At 44.4% G+C, this 12,085-nt stretch overlaps 1 protein-coding gene across 28 annotated transcripts in view; it reads left to right on the top strand.

Annotated features, from left to right (window-relative positions):
• Positions 1 to 75: 75 nt before the first annotated feature.
• The window catches only part of ZNF75D (zinc finger protein 75D), a 43,981-nt gene continuing 31,971 nt past the window's right edge, over positions 76 to 12,085 (top strand). For 8 of the 28 annotated variants that reach the window (XM_077989343.1, XM_077989332.1, XM_077989341.1 and 5 more), the window contains exon 1: positions 76 to 1,423. The gene's annotated coding sequence lies outside the window, so the exon portion shown is untranslated. Of the gene's footprint in view, positions 2,911 to 12,085 lie in introns of all 28 variants that reach the window. The other 20 variants (XM_077989330.1, XM_077989338.1, XM_077989331.1 and 17 more) reach the window with 11 other exon arrangements.

Here is a 12,085-nt window from a genome sequence, read left to right as displayed (position 1 = left end):
GGCTGGGACTCTTCCTGGCTTCGACCAGCCTCAAGCTGTTTTGGAAGGGCTCCCGTTTCCTGTTTAAGCGCTTCTTAGTCCCAGGGTGTTGGGTGGGGTAAACCCCGGGTCGTGATCGAAATGAGCGCTTCTGCTCCTTGAGCCTTGGAGTAACTGGAGCGGGTGGGGGCCACCTTTAAATCTGTTATGACACGGTCAGTGATTCTTAAACCTGGCTGTGTGGGGAGAATTTGTAGGGAGAGCTTGTTAAAAAGTCGTGTTTCGGGGCTCCACCCGCTACCCGATGCATTGAATCTCACAGGAACCCGGGGATTCGCATTTTAATAAACTATTCTGGAGATTTTGACTCCGGTCGTCAGCCTGCAGTTCACAGTGGCTTTGGATTTGCTTTTTAGTATCCCCCATCTTCAAGACCTAAGCTTCGATCTCGCGACCCCGCCCATTACCCTCTGCCTTCGATAGCCACAGAAGTCTCTGGGGTCTTAAGGTTTGCCTGCTGGCCCCGCCTCTTGTCTTTCAATTGGTCCCTCGCTGGTCCCGTCCTGGAGCCAAATTTTCTTTTCTGATTGGTCAGCTGCGAGTTGTGGCGAGACCTGATCCAATGGCCGCCTGAAGCAATGGTGTCGTTCGTGAAACGCAGCCCTATCGTTGGTCCTAAGCTGACAAATTGGTCTGTGGACGCCAAACTTCAGTGCTAGGACTTTCTGCGTGTGGACAGGGGGCCTGGTCCTGCGTGGGTCCAAGACAGACAGGAGAAAGCTGCCTGCTTTTGTGCCTCCCGGAGGCCCTGGTGGAAGCGAAACGGGGGCAGGAGCTGCACTGTCCCAAGCCCAGTGAGGCGAAGCTACCGGAGACAGCTCCGCCGGATCCAAAGTTGGGCTTACCGGCTGGAACTTGAAACCCGGGCATGTCGGACTCCTGCTGAAGCCATCATTCCTCTCTCCTGGCCCTGGGCGCCTTCGCCGGCGGGGACAACTGGTTTCGGGGCCAAGGTGGTCTGGGAGCCTGACGGTGACTTCTGGCCTGGGTTCCCACGAGCGGAAAGGGTTCCCCTCCCGTGAGAGGGAAACTATGGAAGTTCCTACGCCTGGAGCCAGAACTCCTGCTGCTACCGCCCGACTCAAGGTTTAGTCTGGCGGCCTCCCACCTGTGCTTCTGAGAGTTCTGCTTCCAAGAGGCTGCTGGTGCCCGGGACACCCGCAGGCTGCTCTTAGAGTTTCGCCATGGGTGACTTCGGCCTGAGATGCGCTCCATGGAGCAGATTCTGGAGTTGCTGGTGCTGGAACAGTTCCTGACTATCCTGTCCCAGGACATCCACAGCAGGGTGCAGAAGCTGCAACAGGCGAGCTGTGAAGAAGCTGTAACTCTTTTAAAGTATATGTATGACTTTTAAAAGATAGAGCTTGTGAAAGTGAGGGAATAGGTGAGTGAGAAAGGTTTTATCTGCCATCTTCCTCAAGGAGGCCCAGCCTCCCCTTTATTCACAGGGTTCTGGGTCTGGTGGGTCCAGAGGACTGAGATATCTCGCTGTCTTAGTTCCCCATTCAGATTTTCTTGATTGCCCTCAGTAGACCTTACACGGGCCAGTGATTTTTTTTTTTTTTTTTTTTTTGATAGTCTTCTCTGGAGCATTCATCCTCCAGATTTCCCCCCAGTGCAGTGAAGAGTGACCTATTGCTTTTGGTTTCCACAGGGAGGCAGTGTCGCTGTCATAGTGTCAGCTCTGGAGGTAGATCAAAGGGGGCTTTCAGCTCCTGGCTCTGCTCCCTACTAGCTGTGCGACTTTGGGCAAGTGACTCTTGCTTGGCTGGGCTTCACTTTCTGCATTGGTCAAATGCAGAAAGGGTAATAGACCCTTCTGGGGTTGTTTGGAGGATTAAAGGGAGAGCAGTATGTCCGTGGTAATCGCACGGCTGGCACACAGCTAGTGCTTGAAACTGTGAGCTGCTGTTAGGTTAGGGGCAGCAGTCTGGTCTCTGCAGAGATGGGTCTCAGTTAATTGTGAACTTAGACAGTTTGGCACTGAGGCTTTGGGGTCACTGTCCCAGGGGCACCCAAGTAAGCTTGTCTAAATGAGAGGAACAGGAGCATCAGGAGAAGGTGGGGGAGGGACCAAAGACCTATGGGGAACATGTGTGTACTGAAATGGGCTTTCTCCCCACACCCTCCACACAAGCACATACACACATTAACTCAGGGTCATGGCATCATAAAAACCTTGAGTTTAAACCATCCCTTTCTCTTGTTGGGTCCAAAGGGACAGACTGTGGTTTTCTGTTGAAGGTTTACCCTCAGATTCCTGTCATAATTTTTCTTTTCTATTGAGCCCTGTCATGATGATAAGCGATGGCAGGTTGGTTCCTAGATCATACATCATAGACCTAGCACAGAAGTGTTTTCAGAAGAGCCTTTTCCTTACAAAACAGCATGAAAGTCATGGAGCCAGTGGATACTGAGATTTCAAACTGGAGCCAATGGATACTTAGAGGAGCCCTGTGGTGTAGAGTAGTTGCTACTTCTTGTTCACTAGGTCTAATTAGCATGTCATCAATGTAATAGACTAGTGTGTTGTCTTGTAGAAAAGGTGATCACGATTCCTGTGAGCTAAACTATGATGTAGGGCTGGAAAATTGATGTACAATATGCCTGAGGTAGGATGGTGAGGGTGTATTCCTGGTCTTGCCAGCTGAAAGCAAATTGCTTCTGGTGGTCTTTACTAACAGTTATTGAGAAAAAAAAGTATTTTCAAGGTCAAGAGGTGCATACTAGGTTCCAGGGAATGTGTTAATTTGCTTAAGAAATGAAACCACATCTGGAACAGCACTGCAATTGGAGTCATCACCTGGCTTAGTTTACAATGACCCACTACCGTCTTCCAAGATCCATCTGGCTTCTGCATAGGCCAAACAGGTGAGTTAAATGGGGATGTCTGCATATTCGAAGTCACTGATGGTATTACTGATCTCTTGCAATCTCTCCAGGAGTGTGATACGGCTCTTGGTTTGCTATTTTCCTAGGTAAAGACAGTTCTAGTGGCTTCCACTTGGGTTTTCCTACCACATGAGTCCTCACTCCACAGATCGGGGAAATAGTATGAGGATTCTGTCAGTTGCTGAGTATTTTTCTTCCAATTATACATTCTGGAACTGGGGAAATAACCATAGGATAAGTTTAGAGACCCAGAGGACCCATTGTGAGACAGATCTGAACTAAAACTCCATTAATCACCTGACCACCATAAACTATTAACTCTGACAGGTGAACTGCAGTGACATTTTGAGGCTTTTGGAATCACTGCTAGTTCAGAAGCAATATACAGTAATCCCTGAAAAGTTTGATTATTTCATTTTCCCTACTGCACATTGACCCCTAAAGCCATAGATCTCTTTGGGGAAAGCTCCAGAAAATTAGCGGTATATATTTTTGGCAGTGTACTGTGGTGGAGTCCTTCTTTATTCATAGTGTTCTGGGTCTGTAAATTGGCTCAAATCTGGGAATTGATCGAAGGGCTAGGACTATTTTGGTGATTCAGGTTAGACTTCTGTGCATTCAATCTAGAATTCATCCACTTATATAATTCAAGTAAGAATTTAGTAGACTGCCCATCTATTTCTCTTCACGGGACACCATGATCGACTAATCAATGCCATACGTCTCTGTAAGTAAGACTATTCTTATTGCTGCATTGGATCTGCTGCCCATTACAGTAACTATGCACACTTTGTCTTTGTCAATTAAGTGCCCCCACTTGGCCCCTGCCACCCCAAAATCCAGCTATCCTCATTGCATTTAATTATACTGGTTCAGTGGCAGTAGTTTCCACTAGAATTTCTGACCTATAAACAAGAGCGATTACAAAGCTTTTTGGGGTTGCAGGGGCTCCCCTCACAAATCTGTTTCTCACAGTCATGAGACGTATGTTTTTTGTATCCTCCAGCGTGGGTAAGCAGATCTTATATGATAAATCCACTTTAATGTCATGGGCTGGGCGCAGTGACTCATGCCTGTACTCCTGGGCAGAACAAGTAGAATCCAGTGACACACCTCCCCCATAAACACACACTCACAGAGTCCCAGGAGACTGTGCCTTCTCTAAGTTTTGTGTTCCTAGCGATATCAAGGTACTTGTTCTTCTGAATTCACTTATAATTTCTATTCTCTATTAATCTCTTTAGACCCTTCCTCAAAGATGAAAATTTCGGGGGCACTGGCATCAACATTCTAGCTTATCAGCTGTCACAGGCTTTAAAAATTCAGGAAGGAGGGTCTTTGTGCTCAGAGATTATCATTAAGCATTACTACTTATAATTTTGGGAATTTGGAGTCAAGGAATATATCCAAAATGGGGGGATTGTCTAAAAAAATTAAGATGCATTGATTTGATGAACTATTATATAGAGATTAAAAATGATGCCCATAAAATATGACCAAAAGCTAATCATTGCATTGTGGTGGAGGGTGTACAGGTGTTTACTGAACAATGTTTCCAACTTTTCCATACGTAGGAAAATCCTCATGGAAAAAAGCTTGGGAAAGTCTGGAAAACATAAAACAAGACCTAAATATGACATAATTTCTACATTGAAGCACACATGAGAAGAAAGAATAATGCTTAAGTTTGTTTTCATGTATCAAGTACATAAAGTGAATCACAACTGTAAAAGCATTTGCACTAATTCTGAATTTGTCTCCCTTCATTGGGACCATCTCCACATTCTTCCTATCACTGTTTAAGTACTGTGGTGCCCAAAGTTGTGCACAGCTCTTTCAGTGACTGCTATATATGGAGAGAAGTTCAGAGTACAATTTCTTAGAGCTAAACTTGTGTTTAAGTATACATTTGCTGAACTTCAGATCTTTCGGAGAGATATAGGTGCTGTTATCTGACCCCTAGGAGGGAGTAGGGGCTCTTCTAGAGCTGAGCAAGGTGGAGTGAGGGAGGGGACTGGCCACAGGGTTAATATGTACTGTCAGGCAGGCTGTACACTGCACAACTCCAGGATATATTGCATGTGAATGAATCTACTTTAATTGCAGAGTGCACAATATGTGTAAATGTATGCAGTGACCCTGGAGGGAGGCTTGGGAAAGAAGTGGAGAGTATTGAGACAGGAACCATGAAAGATTGGGAATCCTGGAGCATAATGGCATGCTGCCCCACATCCTACTGGTAGCTCTAGGAGTGAGACCTGCCCTCAGTGCCCCACACCAACAAGAAGCGGCAACAGGAGTTCAAAAATGACAGCCTGGCATTTAGGAAAGAGAGGTCTTGCCACAGTGCTGTCAGATTCCCTATGGGTCATTTGTAGCATGAATGAGTTCCAGCTGCAGGCCCAGAAAGAGACTCCATAGAGGCACTGAGAAGACTGGTCAGCAAGACAAGGACCAGGACTTGGAAGAGAATAGTTCAGAGTATGTAGCTGTCCTAACTGGAGGCCATGATGGAAACCATCAATACCAGCATCTGTGTGCCAAAGGCCAGGAAGAGTCAGTCTTATCTGTTGAAGATAGAGGGGAAAATGGCAAACACTCCAAGACCAAGGGAGACGAGAGAGCAAAAGGGACAGGCCCATCCTCCTTGCTGCAATCATCTGTAGCCAGATAATTTCTTGGGGAGGAAGACAAAGGGAAGAAGAGTGAGAGGCAGAAGAGGAGTTGAAGGAGAAGGAAGTGAGGACTGGGTAGGGAGAGAGGGAGAGAAGGAGGAGGAGGACAAGAAGGAGAAAAGGAGGAGAAGTAGAGGAGGAAGAATAGCAGGAGGGAGGTGAAGAGAAGGGGGCATGAGGAGGGGATGAAGGAAGAGGAAAAGGGGGAAGGATAAGGAGGGAGAGTAGGGAAGGGCACATGAGAGGATAGGGCAGCCTTCATAAGGATATTGAACTTTAAATCTACACAACTGAAGTCAAGAACAAAATAAGCAATTAATTGCCCAAAAGTGGTTATATTTTAAATCAGAAGGAATTGAGTCACCTTAAGTGGCAAGGTTTGGTTGAGAGTTTATGAGCACGTTGAGATGAGTTATAAAGAGAGTCACATTTCTGATCAGCTCAGTTGTTACTTCAAATTACAGATCTACTAGGAAGTGTCAACATCTGCAGAGTTTCCAAGTGTTGCCAAAATGCTTACATGTACATTAGGAAATTTCTCTAGACAAACTTCATGAAACAGCAGTTTTACAACACCTTATCAGCTATTATATGGACGAAAGTTCTCCATGCTAAAACAAAATTAAGAAAACCTGAGTTAAAGAAAAGAAATATGTACTTGTAATTGCATGCTTTCTTGGAATCTTTGGTACTGATGGGTACCATCTGCTTCCATCCTCTGACACCCCCTCAGGTGGACAGTGCCCTCAGGCTGCCCCAGCTGTCTAGAGTCCTTTCTACCCCAGATTGCGGTGACAATTCTGAGCCTACCTGTCTTGTGCAGAAACCAGGAGACAGAAGAGAATGTAGAACAGGAAGGGGAAGGAATGTTCTCTGAGAGAGAAACAGGTCTGTTGAGCACACCTTTCCACAGATGCACCCAACCCCCAACTGGAATAACTGTTGCTTCCTCCTCTGTTCATTGTGTCTCTGATCCCTCCCCATCCTGCGAGCTCTGGCTCCTGCTGCATCAGTGACCTTCCTCCTCCTTGCATCTCATCCCTCTCTCACATGTCAGTAGATCCTCTACCTTTCAGAGCTTCTCAACCCCCAAAGTCCTTAAATTGCATCATCTTTCCTCTCTGCTTACCTCGCACACCAAATTGACATGAGACACACCCTGTCCTTGCTCCCTCTCCTTCCTGACCCCTCCCTGCCTCCTTTGCCCTGAGTCTAGAACTGACGCTCTAGACTCCTACTGGCCTGCTTTCCAATGATATAAGGGAACATCTCGGTAGTGAACGCCACTTCCTCTTAGCAGTTCTCCTTTACATCTCACCCCTCAGAAGCATTTGATGAGTGCTTGGAATTCTCTTTGCATTTAGGATTCCAATATTTACCTCCTCTGACACCATTTCACTAATGCACTCCTCCATTCCTGCCACCTACATGTGGGTGTCTTCAAGACTCTGTCCTGAGCAAAATGAAGGTACAATTGAAAGTTTTCACGTGACTCCAGTTTTATAACAGGAAAAATGGGTAGGTATGTAGAGAACTGAGTAGAAGGAAATATATAAAAATGTTTACAAATATTTTAAAAAGTAAAAAATGAATAAAAGTAAAACTTTGAGTTGTTCCCTCTGGATGATTGACATTATGGCAGTATAGTTCACCTTTTATTCTCTGCTTTGTGTCATTATGAAATTATGAATCTAAAAGTCTCTGCAGTAAGAAACCAGCTTTGTAATCAGAAAGAATGCACTTATTTTCAAATAAAATTAAAAACACAGGTTACAAAAACAGAGTAATAACATTAGTGGAATGACTGTAAATTGAGAGAGAAAAATTATATACATTGTGTGTATGTGTGTGTATACAAAGTAAGGACAAGATGAAAATAAAAAAAATATGAAAAGCATTTTGTTTAGATGGCAAGAAAAAAGTTAGTTTTCCTTATCTTCATTTTCAACATAGCTTTAATGAATATCTGTTCACCTGCCCCCACATGCAGATAAGTTCCATGTCATTCTAGGTGCCGTAGGGTTAAGGGCACACAGGCTACAGATAACACACACCTAATTCCAATCATGCCTCTGCAACTTACTAGCTGTGTGTCCTTGGGAAAGAACTTAAAGGACTTCTTTGCAGGTATCTGAGTAGTGGAAATCCCTAAAAACTTAATGACATTGGCCAATGATTGAATGTAAAGCACAGAAATCACACCATTTTCGTAGATTATGAGTTCAACTCAGAGGACTGAATTTAATTATGAACTATCAGTGTGGAATGCCTGCAGGGAGATATTTTAAGTAATTTCTGTGCATCTGTGTGTTTATGCCTGTGTGTGTGTGTGCGTGCATGCACGCACATGCGCTTGCTTTGTCCATGCCCTGATTGAGTACCATCCCCATCATTTAATTTTTTTATTTATTGTTTATTTATTTATTTTTAGATGGGTTCTTGCTATGTTGCCCAGACTGGACTAGAACTCCTGTGCTCAAACAGTCCTCCTACTTCAACCTCCCGAGTAGTTGGGATTACCTTGCTTGGCTAATTTTTAAATTTTTTGTAGACATGGGATCTCACTATGTTGCCCAAGGTGGTCTAGAACTCCTGGCCTCAAGTGATCCTCTGACCTCGGCCTCCCAAAGCTCTGGGATTATAGAAGTGAGCCACCATGCCTGACCTTGTTGAAGCCTTTTAATAAACCCAAGGGTGAGCACACTGACCAAAGTGAGAATTCACTAGTGGGAGAGCTACTAATGAAAGAGACATCCAGTGTGCATCAGGCTGTTAGCAGGATTGGAAGAACACATTTTTCTCTAAGTTCTCCTGTCCAGACTGTTGATTACTTTTCTTATATTACATGCAGCATCTAAAAGACCTCAAAACTTTATCAGCAATTCCATGATTAGGTATATACCCAACAGAAATACATATTTACCAGAACACACATACAGGGACATTCATACCTGCCTTATTTATAAAATCTAAAACTGGAAACACCCAAATGAGCATCAACATTAGAATGATTAAGTCCACTGTGCTCTATTTGTATAATAAAATCCTATATAGCAACAAAATTGAATGAACTAAACTTCATGCAAGAATGTGAATGACTCTCACAAACCTGATTTTGAATAAAGAGTTCAGACCAAAAGAAATACCTCTGTATGAGTCCATTTAAATAAACATTAGAAACTAGTGAAACCAGATTATAATGTTCAAAGTTACAATAGTAGTTCACTACCACTGGGAAGGAAGGAGGGAAAAATAAATGAGGAAAAAGAATGAGGAGTTTCTGGGGGTGATGGTAATGTTTTTTTTCTTGGCATTGTCAAAGGCTGAGGTGAGCTGCTAGGTGTCAGAGTACCTGTCAGGACAACAAGTCAAGATGAAAGTAACAGTCAAGCCTTTAATCACTCACTGTGATAGTATAAGCAAGAGGCTAAACCGGAGAAAGTGCCAACTCCATCCTGTTCCTTTTTCCCCCATGGAATAGCACTGACTCAAGGGTCAGGTGGATCAGCACAGGCATGAAGAATAGTCTCACTGTCAAGGGATCCCTGAACAAAGGTTCCTGTGGTTTTATGGACCTGGGAATAAGGAGAGGGGAAGGCCTGGAGTGAAAAAGTTCTGAGTACTGAGTCCACATAGAGAAAGGTGTCTTGAAGATTTCTTTCCCTCTCCCCATAAGGAAGTTCAGGCAGAGGCGCCAAGGCTAAAGGCCCCAGATAAGTGGGCTAGGAATAGGGCTAGGGCTAGGAATGCAGATATAGGTAAGAGGATGTCTTCTCTGGCCACATGCTCCCTCACAACTGTGGTCTTGGGGGTAAATGTGAGGTTAAAAATAAAGTATTTCAGGCACTGGATTCCCTGGCACTAAGAAGAAATAGTATTAGCGAGCATGCACATGTATAAATACACATGACACACTGGGCGATGATCAGAGACCCTGCACCGTAATCATGGAGCTGTGTGTTATGATCATCTCCCAGAGCACAGGCCCCTCCATACACAGCAGGGAGCCCCTTCATCTTTTTTCCTTCAAGGTGGCACTAGCTCGAAGTAGAGTGAGAGAGAGTAGGGCAACCCATAGAAAAGATGGAGGGAGAGGGGGTCCACCCCTTCTTGGTTTCATTCCCACTTCTTGTTCCTGTTCCTTTCCCTACCCCTAGAAGGCCAAGCAGGGGTGGGCATTGTGCTGCTTTCTTTGAGAGCCTTTGGGAATGATCAAGGATCTCCCTGGATATTTGGCATTGGTTCTCCAGGTACTGGACAACAGATGTTGGTCAGGCTCTACAGGTGAACTTATCAGACTAGGACTGTGAGCCCCTAGACAAACCAAAGGAAACCAGAGGCCAGGAGGCATCCTAAGGCTGATGAGCGTGGACATGATTGGTCCTGTGGAGCAGGCCCAGGGAAGGGTCACTCTCTCCCCCAACCTGGCCTGGGGGAATGGCATCATAGGTTGCTTGGGGTAGAAAGTGACCCCTCCCACTATTATACCAAAAAATCATTTACAGATTTTCTCTTTTCCTTACCGTCAAAATAGCAATCGGGTGGTTTTCACATTAAAGTCTTCAAGACAATATGCCTCTCCCATGGAACATATCCGTGGTTCCAATAAATTGGAAACTGACATTGACCAATTGTTTCCTGTCCATTTTAAGCTGTTGAGGTTGCAAAACTGATAGCTGAGAAGGGGTGCTGAATAAGTAAGTGAACTGAATTATTAAGGAGGAATTTCAGTTTGCTGCTTCATAGAGATGAAAAGATGATTATTTCTGGAACTGAGGGAATTCACGGGGGTACCTCCTAGCACTCCTGTGTCCAGTTCTGATGTTCGTTGTAAAAATGCTACAATTCCATAATTATATCACCTCTAAGGACTGAGATTTTTTAGACTGACATTTTTTTGGGGGGAATTAAAACTTTGGTTGCCCCACCAGGTAAAGATCCACCAATATTTTGAGATTTTGGCAGAAGTTGTTTTGCAGGAAGGTAGGTTCCGGGGAAGATCTGTTCTTCGTCCATCCCATGATATTGTATAGGAAAATGTCTCATCAGCCTTAAGGTTACAATTTACAATTTAGATTTCAAGTGGGATTATGATAAAAAGTGACCTCACTTTATGATAATATAAGGGCTAATGGGACTTTGTGTGGTACCCTGTGCTAGGCAAAGGGTTCCTTCATCTGCTCAAAGCAATAGTGGGTGCTGGTTTTGGGAAAAGTGGTGGATTATTTTTTGTTATTCTCAGTTTGTTTAATCAGATATATCCTACTTCCTTCTCTATACTGCTCTGTTCCCCAGATACTTGACACATAAAGGCTATATCACCTGGCCTTTCTTGCCCTCTGACTAGTGGGCCAATGAGAGGCAGCAGGCATATGGATTTGGCCAATAAAAGGCAGCAGGCAGAAATTGAGGTGTGAAAGGTGAGAGTATTTCCATGACACAGAATAAAACACTCCAATCAGCCTCCAGTCCTGAGGTTCACCTGCACAAGAATTTCTCTGTTAGGGTTACACATAACCTCCTCTAAGATCTCCTAAGAATATTCTTCTTAGGAGAATCGCAGCCAAATTTTCTCTTTCTCTCTCTCTCTCTGCCTCTCTCTCTCTGCTTCTCTCTCTCTCTCTACCTCTCTCTGCCTCTCTCTTTCTCTGCCAGTCACTCCTCTTTTGGATTTTTTACTTGTGATTCTGACTTCTGGAGCAACAAATCGAGCCCTCCCAGTGAACACTTAGAGACTTAATTTCCCCAGTAAGTTTGAGGTGAAGGGTACTTTCCTTCTGTGAACTTAGCATACTATACAACCTCCGTGAAGTGGGGCTTCTCTGGTCTCCAGCCTACCTAGATTCTCCCATGTGCGTACATACCCTCACGTGGATGAGTAGTCAGAGTTCATTCCACTGTTCGTGATTACCTTATTTACCAATTCTCTGTGGATGGACAGGTAACTGCCTGTGAGATGATGAGTAGTTGATCAATTTTTCTAGGAAGTCAGCCAAGTCTGAGACTAGATAGAGTACCAATTGAATATCCTGCTACACTAGTTTGCATCTTTACTATCTTTGTGTGTAACAAACTTGTCTTACTTAGTCCAATTGGGCTGCTATAACAAAACACCATAAACTGGGTAACATAATAAAAAGAAAGTCTATTGCTCCCAGTTCTGGAGGCTGGGAAGTCCAAGATCAAGATGCCAGCAGAATCAATACCTGGAGAGGGCTCACATCCTGGTTTATACAACAGCGTCTCCTCACATGGCAGAAGGGGTGAATGAGCTCCTTTGGGCCCATTTTATTAAGGCACTAATCCTATTCATGAGGGCTCCACCCTTAAGATCCAATCATCTCCAAAAGACCCCACCTCCTAATGCTATCACCTTAGGATTTCAACATATGAAGTGGAGGGGTGGGGAACAAGCCTTCAGAGCATAGCATAAGCACTACTGGACACTTCTATACTACTTGTTTTCTCACTCAATATGA

This window comes from Macaca mulatta, chromosome X, assembly GCF_049350105.2.
Source record: "Macaca mulatta isolate MMU2019108-1 chromosome X, T2T-MMU8v2.0, whole genome shotgun sequence".
In the NCBI taxonomy this organism is placed as follows: Eukaryota; Metazoa; Chordata; class Mammalia; order Primates; family Cercopithecidae; genus Macaca; species Macaca mulatta.
The sequence above is the reverse complement of the archived record's forward strand: the minus strand, read 5'-3'. Positions and strand labels throughout refer to the sequence as shown.